Source organism: Eleginops maclovinus, chromosome 9 (genome assembly GCF_036324505.1).
Source record: "Eleginops maclovinus isolate JMC-PN-2008 ecotype Puerto Natales chromosome 9, JC_Emac_rtc_rv5, whole genome shotgun sequence".
NCBI classification, from domain to species: Eukaryota; Metazoa; Chordata; class Actinopteri; order Perciformes; family Eleginopidae; genus Eleginops; species Eleginops maclovinus.
Genome location: NC_086357.1, coordinates 19,465,389 through 19,480,656, shown reverse-complemented (window position 1 = coordinate 19,480,656; position 15,268 = coordinate 19,465,389). Strand labels below are relative to the sequence as shown.

Below are 15,268 nucleotides of genomic sequence, written 5' to 3'. Positions count from 1 at the left end.
ATATTGCCCTCCTCTCATCCACAGTTGACAATTATCTTCCCCTCTGCAGTGCTTTTCCTCTTAATCCCTCAATCTCTTCCTCCTTCAGTCATTATTGTGTGCTTCCTTACAGTGTCTCCTTCCCTTCCGGCTTTCCTCTATCTCTCTTAGCACACTCCCTGTCCCTCCCTCCGAGTGACTTTGTGGATTTTTGCATGCCCGTTACGTAATAGCACTCAGGGGACGAAGGCACTTCAATCAATACTTCAAACTGACGGCCCCGGAGGACTCGCTCCAAAAGCCACGTGACAACATGAGAGGATGACATTTGAAGAAGGAGGGGAGAGATGGCCCCAAAATACCTACTGCTACCAGCGGTGCTTAGACTCAAGGGGGCTGGATACAACTGGGAGGAAGAAAGAGAGGGAGAACACTGATGAGAGAGATTATAGACCACTGGAAGGAGGGAGGAACTTTAGGAAAAGTAAGAACAGGCAGATAAAAAACACACCCGCTTGGGGACACGAGCCCAGGGTGATTCATATGTCTCACTGAGATAAAAGCCCAATGAATAAATAGCAATGGAATTATTCATATTGTGGCATCAGAGGGGTACCACAAACTTTGTTTTAAAAAAGACAGTAAAGTAGCACACACTTTGTTTTGCAAAACACAGCTTTGTGTAAACACCCTGCTTATATTGCCTACAGCCTATTGAACCAAGAATCCAGCATCCCTGGTAATGCGTAATCGCCCCTCTGGCCTGAGCGAGCATCATCCCAGCGACGAGCCCCTGGACTGGGATTGGCTCTGTGCTCCTAGCCCCGAGGAAGGTGAAACCTCTGGGCTCCATAAATCTCCCACTGATGCCTGGTTCATGCTATTTCAGGTCTAAGTGGCCGCAGAGACCTGACTGTAAATGTGCGCTCTTTTTGTATAAGTCTATATTTATTTGAATCACCCCCTGTGAAGGCTTAATGTCCTCCTCTCAGGGTTAATCAAGTGAACCAACCACAGCGAGGGTTTGTGTGGAGGACGAGAAACAAGAGGAGATACATAGAGGCCAACTCCTCCATCCATAGAATTCTTACAGTAATACATTTAACTGGTATTTATTTCTCTGTAGCAGAGAGAGGTCTTTTGTGCTTTAGCTTAATGTCATGATAATTATATGATAATGAATCGCTGGTGAAGTCAAGCAGAGGAAGGAGGAGGAGCTCATGTGTGCACATGTCATATATGCAGTACATGCATGTGAATATGAGTGGGGCATCAAAGGGTGTATGATATGAGGAAGATTTGTGAAATGAATGCTGGAGTACAAGATGTGGCTTTTGCAGTGAAGATGACTTGACAGGTTTATTTTCAGGACCGCACGACATCAAAGTGTTTCTGTGTTCTTTGCGGCCGGTGTGTTTCAGATTCAGACCTTCTTGTTCTTGTTGCAAACCTAACCTTCATCTCACAGCCTCTGAACGCATTTTTATCCCAAGCAATCGTGTACACAATGTTCTAGATCATTCCTACAGAGGAGTTTTACGATAACAGACCAGAACTGTACCAGGACGTACTGCCTGTAAAAACAGACTGTATAGAATATGGAGGTAGTCTCTGTGCAGTTACACTTTCTGAAAAGCCATTGTGATGATCGAAATGTGCGGCTTCCGGCCAAAACGTCATGTACTATTTCCCTTATAAAATTTCCTTGCAGATGGATACACTTTAGCTCATCAAACTCAAGACATGTTTTAGTTATAAATAAGCTTTATTATAATTCAAATATAAACTTTAACACAAGTCCAACCGTTTGAGGCTGAAAGTTACTGTGAAAATTGTAATCCATTTATCAAGAGAGTGTGTACGTGTTCAGCTGTTCATACATCAAGATATCACAGTGGGGTGCATGCAGGGCCAAAGGCAAACTTTTTTCAACTCTGATTCATGAGTTACTCACACTCAGAAATATAACCTTTCTGAACAATTCATTTCAAGAGATTTTGGAGCAAAATAACACTAACCACAGCAGGGTTGCCATTTGCAGAACTGTTAATGGAGCAATTTCTTTGTACTTCCATGAACACCACAATGTGGTCAATTAGTGAGTCATTGCAGGCAGAGGGTTTCAGGTTCTTAGTCACAGCAGTAAAGAGCGCAGGTGGGTGAGAGTGAAAAGAGAAGTGAAGAAAGAATCTTTGAGTGGCTACATCAGAAATAGTTCAGAAAAGCCTCTGGTGTGTCTGTCCAGTATAGCCCAAATGCATTATTGAACAAGTTATAAAAGTCCATTAATAACATCCATGGATAGTATTCCATAAAGCCCAAACACACACTCTTTGCAATATTAATAGAGATCTGCTGACAGGAAGTATGGATAATGTCTCTTGTTTTGTAGACTTCTGCGGCCAGCGCTAACTTTGGTGACAAACAAATAGGGTTTTCTGTGATTGCTTCACAATAAATGCAATGCCTGTTTTGCTATTAGCAGCGAAAGGAAATGTTTGGTTGAATTGAGTGTAATTTAAAATCGAATCCTGCCGAGATTATTCATTTTCTGAGTCTTTGAATATAAACTCTTGTTGTGTTTTGTCATCTGATAAACAACTAAATATTTTCCAACTAGATTCTCCGGATAATTTTCTTACCAGCATGTTTCACTGTTAAAGTCTAAATATTCTAAGCCTGAATTCATACTAACTTTTATGTTGAAAGGTGTATGCTGAATGAATATGAATAGAATAACAGTTGTTGTAAACTGCCAACCTTAAACAAGTCAAAGGGGGTTAAAAGGTTTTCTTTAGGATTATAACATTGTGGAGTAATAAATTGCATTTCATGAATTTTATTGAATACACATCATATGAACTGATGTGACTGTAACTACACTTCTTTTCAACTGCTGTCAACAGGAGCCAAGGCCACTGACATGATGTCCCCCTACGGTCCAGTACTGGCTGTGTGTTATCACTTTGGATACAGTCACTAAGGACTCACATTTATGGAGGCAGCATGTGCCTGTTTCTGCAACTTTGTGACTTTGGCAGAGCAACATTATTCAGCAGCAATGCAGCCCTGGAGCAATACAATGTGCACTGTCCAGTCGTGGACGCTATTAAATGTCTTCTCAACAGAACAGCACACAATAGAGGTAAGTACTGCCATATTGCAATGAGGTACACTTCTGTGGTCCTGTGCGTTGTGAGAGTTGTCTACCAGCAGAGTAGTCGGCACAGATTTTTTGTTATCATGCATTTATTCAATCATCTCCTTTTTGACCTTCAGTTAATCTCGATGCTGTCCTGTAATTGAAATCTCATTTCCTAGAGAGTTCTGGCTAAAACTGCACCGTCATTATGTTACACAACCCAACACAGATCCAGAATAGAAACACAGGGAAGCGAACAAAACCTTTAGAGCCAACATTTCCGTGTGACTGTTGTGTGATGAATGGTCTGTCACGGACATCTCTCACTCTTCCACATACGTCTCACCCTCATCTCCGTCACATTGGCTGCGGCCCCGGTCGCTGGCCTGAGAGGCTGATCAATCAGCGTCAGCGATGACCTGTACAAATCCATCCATCATGGCTGCGCCTGAGGTGCTAGTGATGGCCTCTTCAGTGTTTAATGCTCATATTCAAACTCGGGAAGGCACAAACAAGTTCCTGGAATTCATTTCATTTGGATGAAGACTATTAGGATAATGATGATAAACATTGCTAATCCCCCTGTGTGCTTTGTTCCGGTATTACAATTGCAGTGCTGATCCACTGATCATTTCTCAGGGGATTTGGCGAGAGTTTGTGACAAAACACTGAATTTATTTTAGGATCCACAGGGCTTTGTATAAAGTTGTCTGTTGTGTAAGATAATTTTTTTAATTGCTCTGTGTTTAATCCTGACTTTGTCTCCCTCAAGTCTTCAATTAAATTATTATTTCCTGGGTCTTGAGGGTTGAATCCTTAGCCTGATGGTGAGACGTTATCAGTCGTTCACAGACATAAAAGGAAGGGAAGATTTGTTCTCTAAATTTAACTTTTTAATCTTAGCTTGACTCACTGCGCATTGTGCGAGATGAACGAGATATCTCCTAAACTAATTTGACTACATCAAATGTTTACGTGATGCCAACATGTGTATCTCCGGTGCGTGCTGAGCTACCTACAGATCAGACCTCTCCGGATTTCAGCTGTTTGGTTAATTATCACAGCCGATGCTCACAGGGCTGAGGGAGCAGGCTAAACTGTTTGCCTGCATTCGGTCCCAGTTCATTTAGCTGCTGCCCGCGGGACAGAAGCTCTTTATTATGAATGAGGCGCATTGATGTGCCTCAAAGTCAGAGGCTCATTAGAGTTAAATACTGTGCACTAGCTGAAGTTGCATCGTGTTGACTCCAGCAGCAGTAGGCTACATTACCACTCAGTCCTAACACCATCACTTTGAAGCGATGGCGCGCGTCTGACTGACATAGCTGCTTTGAACAGGCTAAACTACAATTTGTTTCTCAATCTGATGGTTGTTTTTCTTATCAGATGAATAAGAAATTCTGAATGTATACTGCATGTGTTATAAAACATGTACCAGCCGGCTCATTTTACACTATGTAATGGCTTTGAGATATTAAATGTATACAGCCAGCCTAAAAAAAACACAGTATGCGATCCAAAATCTGTACATTAGGTCTGCTACTGCTGTTAATGTCGCTATTTTCCGATCACACTTTTCAGGGGCTTTAAGACTTTAAAGCTCTCATCCATGTAAACACGATGGGTGAGCTGTGAGTATGTCAGTGTGGAACAGTGTTTCTAATCAGCTTTTGTAGGAGTTAGTTTCATAGCTTTTTTTGTATCTTAATGGATTATTTGATATTTTGAGGAATACACTTGTTAGCTCTTTAGAGAGTTATATTGTATCTATCTGTTAAATATCAGGCTTCAGCAGCCAGGCTAGTTTTTTCCCTGTTTGAAATGTGCTAATCTAAGCTACTTGCTAAATTCGCACAGATATAAGATACAAAGCACGGATCAGAAAACTTGAAACTCTACACTAAAAGTAAATAAGGCCATGCAGTGTATTAGCTAAATGGATATTGTCACCCAAGCCGCATCATTAGGCTTATAGATACTTGAATCCATATTTACTGCATACATAAAGCATGTTGTAAAAAAAACATCAATAGGAGAATTGAGGCCGTGCACCTCTAACTAACCACATGCTATGTTACAACTGTCCGTAATGTGTAACCTTTTCACCGCATCTTCTGTTACATCATTTTTGCTGTCACAGATTTACTGTCAAAAACACTCCGTTCTCAACGCGTGAAACAGAGTTCTACACAGCACAGAGTTGCTCATTGCTTTCATTTGAATAATTTAGCATATTATGCATAATGATGATTTTTTTCCCCCCTTCTTCTCTTCATTAAAATGACAAAAGAGAATGAAAGGAATTTAATCTATACATAATTTCCTACCTCACCAGTTCACTGTTTCCCTTTGATTGAAGGTGACTTCATAGCTCCTTCTTGTGTCCTAAAGTTAGCCTTCATTTCTGGCAACTCAGTGCATTATACTAATACGATGGGTTCTGCTGTAATGTTGCTTTCACTTGTGAGCATGTGTGCGTTTGTGTGTCTGAGAAAGAGAGTGTTTATGGTGATGAAAAGAGAGTACATGCACACAGCTCTCCTGGGGGTTGTTAACATGTTTATACGTGCGGCATGTCACTGTTCCTTTTCTACTTCAATTTAATTATTGATCCATTCTTAATTATGTAACATTTTCAGTTTAAAAATAGGCCTTCCCCTCAGTCAATATGCTTGGTCATTAGCATCTAAAACAATCCCAGCTAAAGCATTCTATAACACAGGATTAGGGGCTACCTAAATGGGATTACCAAGGACCCCTTTGGTATTAACTCTGAGATAAAGAGGCGCTTTTAATTCAAATACAACATGGGCGGCTTTGAACATATGAAATAGCACGAAATTCAGATCATTCTCATTCATCAATTGTGTGTGTGTGTGTGTGTGTGTGTGTGTGTGTGTGTGTGTGTGTGTGTGTGTGTGTGTGTGTGTGTGTGTGTGTGTGTGTGTGTGTGTGTGTGTGTGTGTGTGTGTGTGTGTGTGTGTGTGTGTGTGTGTGTGTGTGTGTGGTTTTGGCTAAATGGCTTTGTTCGGAGCCAACCTTGCTCTGTCACCATGCATAGCTTGCAAACACAAAAGAGCATAGCCATGCTGGAGAAACCTGGTGTGCCTGATTGCACTTACTTTTCTAAGAGAAAAAAGAGACAGTATTAGACAGGGGGAGAAAGGGACTGGCAAGAGTGTAGTCATCAGAGGAGGGGACATCATTTCTCCGAATCCTCAGGATCATTATACTCTCTAAAGCTTACAGCAGTTGGCATTGTACTTTAATCCTCCTCCAAAAATACACAGATAAGCGATTATGTTAATGCTGAAACCTTTGCTAAATAAAGAAATGTGTGCGTTTATGTTGGTTAAATTCCCGCTGGCTGTGCGTTAATGTTTGATAACTGCCAGTGTGTCTTCATGATAGGTCAGTTTCTATTTATGTCCGAGCCCCCTGCCCAACATAACCCTCCCCTTCCATTCTCTCTGTGATGCTAACCTCCACGTCTGCTCGACGTCACAGGACAGCCGCAGGGGAGGTCGAGGGAGGGAGGGGGAAAGAGGACCTGAGGGAAAGAGATGAGGAGGAGAGGGATGAAAGGAGCTGGTGTTGGAAAGAGCACGAGAGGGAGGGATAGAAAGAGAGGCAAAGCTCCAAGTGTGACCTAAGTGTCACTCCTGGTCCTCTCCCGCTCATTTCACACATATCTATTAATCTCTAGATCTGTTTTCCTCTCGTTCATTAACTATCTCTTTCCTCTTTTCCTTAAATTTATAATTTGGTTCGAAAGCCATCAGTCTCTCGCTGCTCTCCCCATGCTCTCCGCCTACACTTATTAGCCATGTCGGCTCTCACCCCGCTTTGTGATGTGAAGGCTCTCTTTTTCTTTCACACAGCAGCCGCCATCCTCAGTCTCCCCCGCATCATAATAACTTTAGACTCAAACACTCTCTTTATCTGACTCTGACCCTGTTTCTGCTAAGCTTTTCCGAGAAACTTGGGCAGCGCTGCTTGAATATCTTATGTCACCCTTAGGTTATAAAAACCGTATCCAGCATGTGAGTCTTGCAGATTTTCGACACACACAAAACAAAGAGGGATTGTCGCAAAAGCCTTTGAAAAATCTCTTTGTTGTACACTGAAGAAAAAGGATGGCAAGATTTTTGTCTTATCAACACATTTATTCAGTTTTTCTCAACTTTGCTGTTTTGGATCAATCTTACTGACTTTTGCATTATTTCCGGCTGCGGCAGACAGGTGCCATTAAAAAAAAACAGCAAACCAAAATAGTGGAGCATTAGTAGTTAAGGAGCAAGATATTCCCTTTAGGGGTTGACGAAGACCTGATTAGAAAGGGAGTAGAATCGAAACACAGCTATAAGTAAATTATGTTTTTGTGACAAACACCTTAGAAGATTTTTGCTTTTGGGCAGCAACCCCCTGTTAAACCAAATAGTTTGTACAGATTTAACAACAGTAAGATGTCACTTATAGTTATAATAGTATTAAAAGCAGTATTGCTGTAGCACTGCAGGTAAAGATGCGGAGTACACACTGTCCTACAAACAGGTATAATATCATTCCTTCAACAGTATTCCTTAGACATGGCTCTTGTCCTGGTCATGTGTAACAGTAAAGCTAAGCCCCCAGGTCGAATGAGAGCCATCAAGATGCTTCACATCAAAGACCGAGTTAACCACTGGTGGCCGGCTTAGAAGCAGAGCAGCTGCACTACTAAGAAAACTCAGAGAGACAAGCAGTGTACAGTGAAAATCAATACAACACAGAAATACTGCAGCAAAGCATGAAGCGTCACATACATGCAAAGCAATCAGTCGGAAAACTGGGGAGCAAAAAAACAAACGTGCCCCAGGTATCAATAGGGCAACAAAAAGCACATACATGGTGGTGAGTAGAATTACATTAGAGGCCTATTTCCATGGCAACAGACAGCCAGAAACAATGACCCTCACAAGTGGATATAAGAACACACAGACACTCAAATAACACTGATTTCATAATTACCATTTCATATTTATGCAATTTTGTGCGGCTTGTTCTCTGCAGTTTTCATGTCTTATTCTGAATACATTAATAATTTACTCAACAAATAAACATGTTGAATTCACTGTACTAATACGTTCTTAGAGCCCCTCTGGAAGTTAGCGTCTGTGAAGATCTAAGGCTTTTTTTGGACGGGCTGCTAAATGATCACAGTGTGGTACAGCAAGAGGAGGAGACATTTGTGAATATTCATAAAGATTAATTCATTCAGCACTCAACAGTCGCCCTCAAAATGATGTTTGCTTTCAGAAACACTGAACAGAAACAGAGCATAGCACATCCTCTACGGCAGTTATTTTGTCTTTGGAACATTTAGACACCATCACTGACCGTGTGTTGTTTCCATGCTAGGTGCTCATGCATGTGGACGATTCGCATGGCAGCGGAGTGGAGGGACTGTCTAATAAAAGGATGAGAGGATTACTGCTGTGATGAATGACTCCGTCTGTTCACATTCTTGTAAGTCCTGGTCAGCTGGACTGTTGCATCATAAGCCCAATTTAATCACTCCAAAAATACTATGAAATGATTAGAGCAAGACTAACACAGGCCCTAACACGCCTCTTTTTACTGTACTCTGCAACATGACCAAACTTTTACATAACCATAACTAACAGTATGAAAGATGGACCGTGTGGGAATTGGAGGAGATGACATGACATTTTTCAGGTGGGAGTTTCCCCATTAGGAGAAGACATTAAGGTGATTCACTGAAGTGGTCTTGACACAGATTCTGATACAAATGTCATGGAAAATTAGACTGTGGACACTCTCCATTTGCCTTCAATTCTCAGTGGACTGAGAGTGTGTTCACAGCTAAGGAGGTCCTACTGGGAGATCGAGGGCTTGTCAGGAACTGGGAAATAGGAAGGGTTCTGGGGGATTTAACAAATAGTGGCTGATCTTTTTTTGAACGGTTAGTTTTGAACAGTTGGTCAAATCCTGCGATGATCAAAGGAAATATGGAACGCTGCATGTTCACCCACATGCAATCTGTACAGCGTTGCTTCGAGAGAAAATCCAAACCCTTTCTATTTAATTGTTCTTATTCTCAATGTAATTTCTAGCACTATAAGACATTTTAATCAGCCTTCTATTGTCAGAGCCAATCAGGCTAATCTGCTGCTATTCAAGGCAGTTCCTGAGTGACATATGGGGTTGGCAGGGGTCGCTAGTAGCCGCTCACACTGGACCAGGATAATGAGACTGTCCTGCTGTCAAGCATCTGTGGCCCTGCTCTAGTTTTCCTTCGACACACACTAGTACACACAAACAAATACAAACACACTTACACACAGACACGTCCAGGCTTTTATAACCAGTGACAGTTGATTGTGTGCCCTCAAAGGAAGAAATATTGAAATAAATGTAAACATATTTGCAGTGAATCCTGCATTAGATTGATGGCTGATGTGTGTATGTGAGGGCATTTAGGTATTGGCTTGTTGGTGTGTGTCTTAATGCTAAGTTGAAGTTTTGGCAGCATAGAGATTAAGTGCATTCATCTTCATTTGCTGGTTGGCGTAAGCTGTGTCACCTGCTGGAACAGCAACGCTCTGTTTCCCCCCCGGAGACTCAGACCGCAGGTTCAACGCTAAAGACCGAACCAGACACACTCGCTTCATATCGCTCTGTCTCTCTCTTCTCATTCTGTATTCTGCTCAGCATCTGTCCCTCTTGTCCCAATGTCTCCCTCTTTTGTTACAATCTGGCTCGGTGTCACCGTGACATTTGACAAGTAGCATAACAAATAACACTATCCATCCTGTGCACTTTGAATGATGATGTTCACACCAGTGATTACTGCTTATAGAGCAGCTGTCACATCTGCACAGCTTTTGTCTGTGTCAAAAGTGGAGCCCCTTTTGACACCAGACTAATGACTTATTGAAAACGTCATTATTTCCCCATATTATTTTGTCAGAGCTGGGAATATTAAAATCGACTGCCCTATTTTATCACCATGCCTTTGTGTGCAAATGAGACCAGCATTGATGAAAGAGAAGTGCAACTCTTACATGAGAATGCTCCAAATCTCATCCTTTCTGAAGTCTGGCTCTAGAGTCTCTGAGTGTGTTAAGAGATGGGTGGGGTTTAGGTAGGTGGCAGCGGTCCAGGGGTGTCAATGCAGACAGTAATTGATGAGCTCCTGTCTGACGTGTGCTGTTTTCTGTGCTAATATAAGTATGTGAAAGTGAGGTGCATATGTTTGTCTGTGTGGCACTGAGACTGATGGAAAGCCACATTCTATTACCACACTGAGTGAAAGGGCGAGGGAAACAATACGAGACAGGAGCGCTTGTGTTTATCAGATGCCACCTTGAATTAGGTATAGCTGATGATTACCAGCATAAATTGAAAGCATTTCACTCAGAAAATGTATTCATGAAAGAGAAAAACATCAACTACGGTAAACAAGCTCAATTTTTCTGAGAGTACAATGAAAAGAGGTACAAAAAAAAAAAGAAAAAGCACATTCAATGCTCTGAGGGGTAAAACCAGCAGATACGTAGATGGCAAACTGGGTTTGTAGGAAAGATGAGGACTGTGTCTTTTTTCAGCCAGTAGGAAGTATGTGCGTAAGTTGCCTGTAGTGCTAAAACTGTTTTTCAGTCAGGTTTTTAAATTATTTCACAGGGACCAACTCTAAAAGCACTGGACTACCTTTGTTTGATTGTAGCCACTCAGTTCAGTGGCAAATCTCCCAAAACAAAAGTATCTAAAATTAGCCACATCTTGTTACGTAGATAAAGCACGTCTGAACTTGATGATTAATAAGGAATCGAGTTTCACGTGTGCAGTCAGTGCTGTTGTAGAGGTCTGGTCTAATTACTCATAACAGGAAATCTGGTATTTGTTCAAATTGATGATCCTCAGTCATTGAAGTTAGTACATCAATTTTATGGCACCATGAATCTCTACAAAATATCATGGCAATCCATCCAATATTAGTTGTGATATTTCATTTTGGATCAAAGTGTTGGATATGCATAGAATGGCTCAAAAGTGCAGCTTCTTAAAACGTCACAATCAAACACCTTTAGACTAAAACCATCTTATCATGTTTGCTACAGCTTCTCTAACATATCAACAAGCTAACCTGAAAGTGAGTCTCACCTTCACAATAACAGCAAACAAGCCGGCTTTAATGCATGACTACAGGTAAGACAAGCTGACCAGGAAGTTGCTGCAATAGGATTCCATTGGATTAAAGTGATTAACAAGACAGGAGCGGTGAGTCAATTGTAATCATGACCAATAGTTATAAAGGATAAAGTATTAAAATAATGATAGATTAGTAATACAGCACTTTTTAAAACAAAGTTACAAGCTGCTCAAATGGTTCAAACCAGAACATAAATAAAAAGAACATTGATATAAATGTTATGTTCAGTTAAGTGATTTTTAAGAAGTCCCTGATCCTGAAAGCCTAAACATAATAAGAGAAAAACACACAGGGACATTTCCACTTTAATCTATAGACCCAGCTTGCAGACTTTCCTACAGATATTATACATTCAGATTAAGTGATAGTCACAAATGATTATCATACAACAATAAACTACAGTTAGCCTCAGGTTTAATTGAGTTAGAGGAGTATAAATATATGAATAAAGCAGAGGCTACATTTAGTATGTACCATATTTCAATATCATTATTTAATGCAGCCTGGTTTTCGAGGTAGTGTTTTATATAAACACAGTGTGAAAGATGTGGTTGAGGCTAAATTAAAGCCCCTTGCAAAACGGACAAAGCAGAAAAGCTTAAAAGGCAGAACAAGTATTTCTTTAAGGTCAGACAAACTTGATTTTCTCTCAAAATAATCCCAAAACGTACGCTCACACCCACACCTGCACCCACACACAGTCGGCATTGAACGATCACATTAAAAGGACAAGAAGGAGGCTGTCTCCCTGGTGATGGTGGATGGTGGAGCTGGCTTGGTTGCTTATATTTGATGACCTTCGTTCTGCTGTTTCCACTCTTCAATATTCAAGCTACGGAGAGCGTTTGCTCCATGAAATATGGATGCTGTGTGTAAGGAAGGGAGACGACCGACCTTTCACTGCCACATGAGAATGGATAGAAAAAGAAACTGATGATGAGTATTTCAAAAAGTGACTTTAAAGGGAAATATTTCCTGACTTTGTATCTGCCAGTTCTTTTACTTTCTCATCTGCCATCTGAATTCAAATCAATGCAGGAAACGTAGAGGAAAGTGTGTCAGAGGAATGTGAAGCACATCTAAGTTGGGTAGAGATAGAGGGAGGTGTGTGTGTGTGTGTGTGTGTGTGTGTGTGTGTGTGTGTGTGTGTGTGTGTGTGTGTGTGTGTGTGTGTGTGTGTGTGTGTGTGTGTGTGTGTGTGTGTGTGTGTGTGTGTGTGTGTGTGTGTGTGTGTGTGTAATAAGAGAAAGTGTCCTAGAGAGACAGCAGAGATTGGTTTCACCTGCACCACAGTGTTTAGATAAACTCCAGCAGCAGGGAGCTATAGACTCAGCAGAAATGAAACAGGATGCAGGTTCAACTCAGCACTTCAAAGAGAACTTGGAAGTACAAGAAACTCCAAATATTTGAATCACTGTAGCAACACAGACAGTTTCATTTACTTTGAAAGTTTCACATTGGCATTTCCCACCAGTAGTTACATCCTGCCTCGGTATGCTATTTATCAGAGTCAGGAGAAGAGAGAGGAGACAGGAGTCTGTTCATGTGGAAAGGAAGTGGGCATGATATGACAGCTTCAAAGGTCACAGGGACCTACTCTACAGTTTCTTGTTCTTCAACCATCACTTAAGAGACTATACGCTCCACTACCTGATTGTTCAGTGAGTGTGAGCATCCAACAACTAGAGTGCATTTTCATCATCATCAGGCCAAAACCATCTTCAATCTGTACCTTCATTTTGATCTCAACCACACACCGGTACATTTTGTGGGAGAATGTGGTACACTTTTCCCAATTTTGACGGACAATTGCTGAAGATTTGCCCAGCTACAGGATCACATTTTACCATTATAACATAAAAACATATAACCCTAATCCTAAACTCCCTAGGCTTACATCACCTTTGTTGTTTAGCAAGTTTACTGTACATGAAAAGAAAGACTTAAGTTATTGATATTCTGACGCAGAGTAACCCATATGTGTTTTTTCTGCATATTCTGCCCAGACACATATTGAATTGATCTCAGAGTTACTCATAAGGAAACGTCATTTTGTGTCTGGAGCACCTGTGGCTGAGAGTCTGAGGGGTTCAAAGAGCAGCGTGAGGTAGGAAGAGCCGAGTGGGAAACCACATCTTAAAACGAGGATAACAACAGTTTTTGTGCAAAGCCAGAATCACACGCACAGATTTACAAAAGCAGCTTTTGTCATAGGGAAGCAAAACCATAGCATTAAAGAAGGTATTATAGTGTGTATGGTACACAAATATGTGCAGTGCATGGTAGTATTATCTAAGCCTGAGACATGTTATTTACTCAGATTATGGGCTTCCTGTGTAAAGACCAGAGCACAGTCCTTCTGTTTACTAAAATGGACTGCAGGAAATCAGTCGTGTAGGTAGGCATAAAATGTGTTGTGGGTTATTAAATGTTGATTGTGGTATGAATGAGGTCCTGTCAAAACTTGTAGCTCAAGCTTCTGGTGCCCTTTTGAAAGACATTTACATTTTTTCCTCGCAAAAATAAAGCTTGGTTTGATAGTGGTTCTGGTACACGTAGAAATATATCAACGGCTTCTCGTAACCCTCCATTTATCTGCTCCCTGCGTCACCCCACTGAATGGGAAATTACAGTTTCTCCCGTACTCCCAGAGCAGGTTTGGGCAGTTCTCTTGTTTACCTTTTCTGTGGCTCCACCCCTCTCCCCTGCCACTTCCTGATCACCTTGGCCTGTTAGAGGTGAGTAAGGTCTGAGCTCACACAGGGACAGTCTTCCCGCTTTGGGTTGTAGATTTCCCTCAAGACGGCCAGTCGGATATCATTTCCTCCACCTGAACACCTGCAGCCAATCGTCAGACTCTATGACTGGGACAAAGTCCTCTTTGCTGAGTCATTTTACACTCCTTTGCTCCCCCCAACTTCCCCCTGAATGGTTTAATGTTACACCCTCTGCGAGGCTTTACCTGCCCAGGTGAACTGCTCTGCTGAAAGTGAACGTTGCTCATGAAGCCATGTAAGTATACTTTCCCCACTACAAGTTGTTTTCTATCATAACTATAGTTGTAACTTGGTTCAAATCTTCCTCTATAGAAAGTTTGTCATTAGTTACAAAACAATGTTCCTTCGCTTTTTTGCTGGTCAGTGTTGTTTGCATGGAATTCATTTGCATTGAATCCTCGTGTGAGTGTTCACTTCACCTGACGTGTGTGTGATAGATGTAGGGTGGGTGTAATGATGTTGCTTGTGTAGTTTCTTTCTGTTACCTACGTGTATGTGATTTCTAATCTGAGACTCTCTTTTAGTGTTCAGTACAGTCTGTGCTGATCCAGTCAACCATTCTGATATTAGAGACACTTCACAGAGTTTCGCATCTGCCTGCAGCTGTTCCCCCAGACTGAGGTGTCAGGTCTGGCTAAAACTAAGCGCTGAGATATGAATTCAGAGAGGGACCGGCACACACACACACACACACACACGTATACATAGCCTTATGTAGAGATTATTGAAAGGGCAGGAATTACATTACCTATTTTCTTCACATCCTATATGATCATTCTAAGAAGAAATACATGTTTATTCTAAGTGGAACAGGATGTGCTAGATTTAAATAGTACTGACAATAGTAGTATGTCATGTTATATAATGCATGTACCATGCGATTCTTGACAGGGTGGGTATTGTCTAACACTAATTTTCGTCCCAATTGTCAATACAGACAGATTTCTTTTGTTAGTCATGTTACAGCTTTTTTAAATGTGTTTGGTTACGAAACTGATTTCTGCAGAAAGTTAGTCTTGCTGGAATTTTCAGTGATTCATCGACATGTCCCAACACAACAGACTATGCTTGTGTGTGTGTGTGTGTGTGTGTGTGTGTGTGTGTGTGTGTGTGTGTGTGTGTGTGTGTGTGTGTGTGTGTGTGTTGAGTTTTACA

The 15,268-nt window shown here is 41.3% G+C and overlaps 1 protein-coding gene across 2 annotated transcripts in view; it reads left to right on the top strand.

Annotated features, from left to right (window-relative positions):
* Window positions 1-14,079: 14,079 nt before the first annotated feature.
* The window catches only part of lnx1 (ligand of numb-protein X 1), a 33,576-nt gene continuing 32,387 nt past the window's right edge, over window positions 14,080-15,268 (top strand). Inside the window, exon 1 of one of the 2 annotated variants that reach the window (XM_063891147.1) lies at window positions 14,080-14,348. The gene's annotated coding sequence lies outside the window, so the exon portion shown is untranslated. The remainder of the gene's footprint in view (window positions 14,349-15,268) is intronic. The other variant, XM_063891148.1, reaches the window with a different exon arrangement.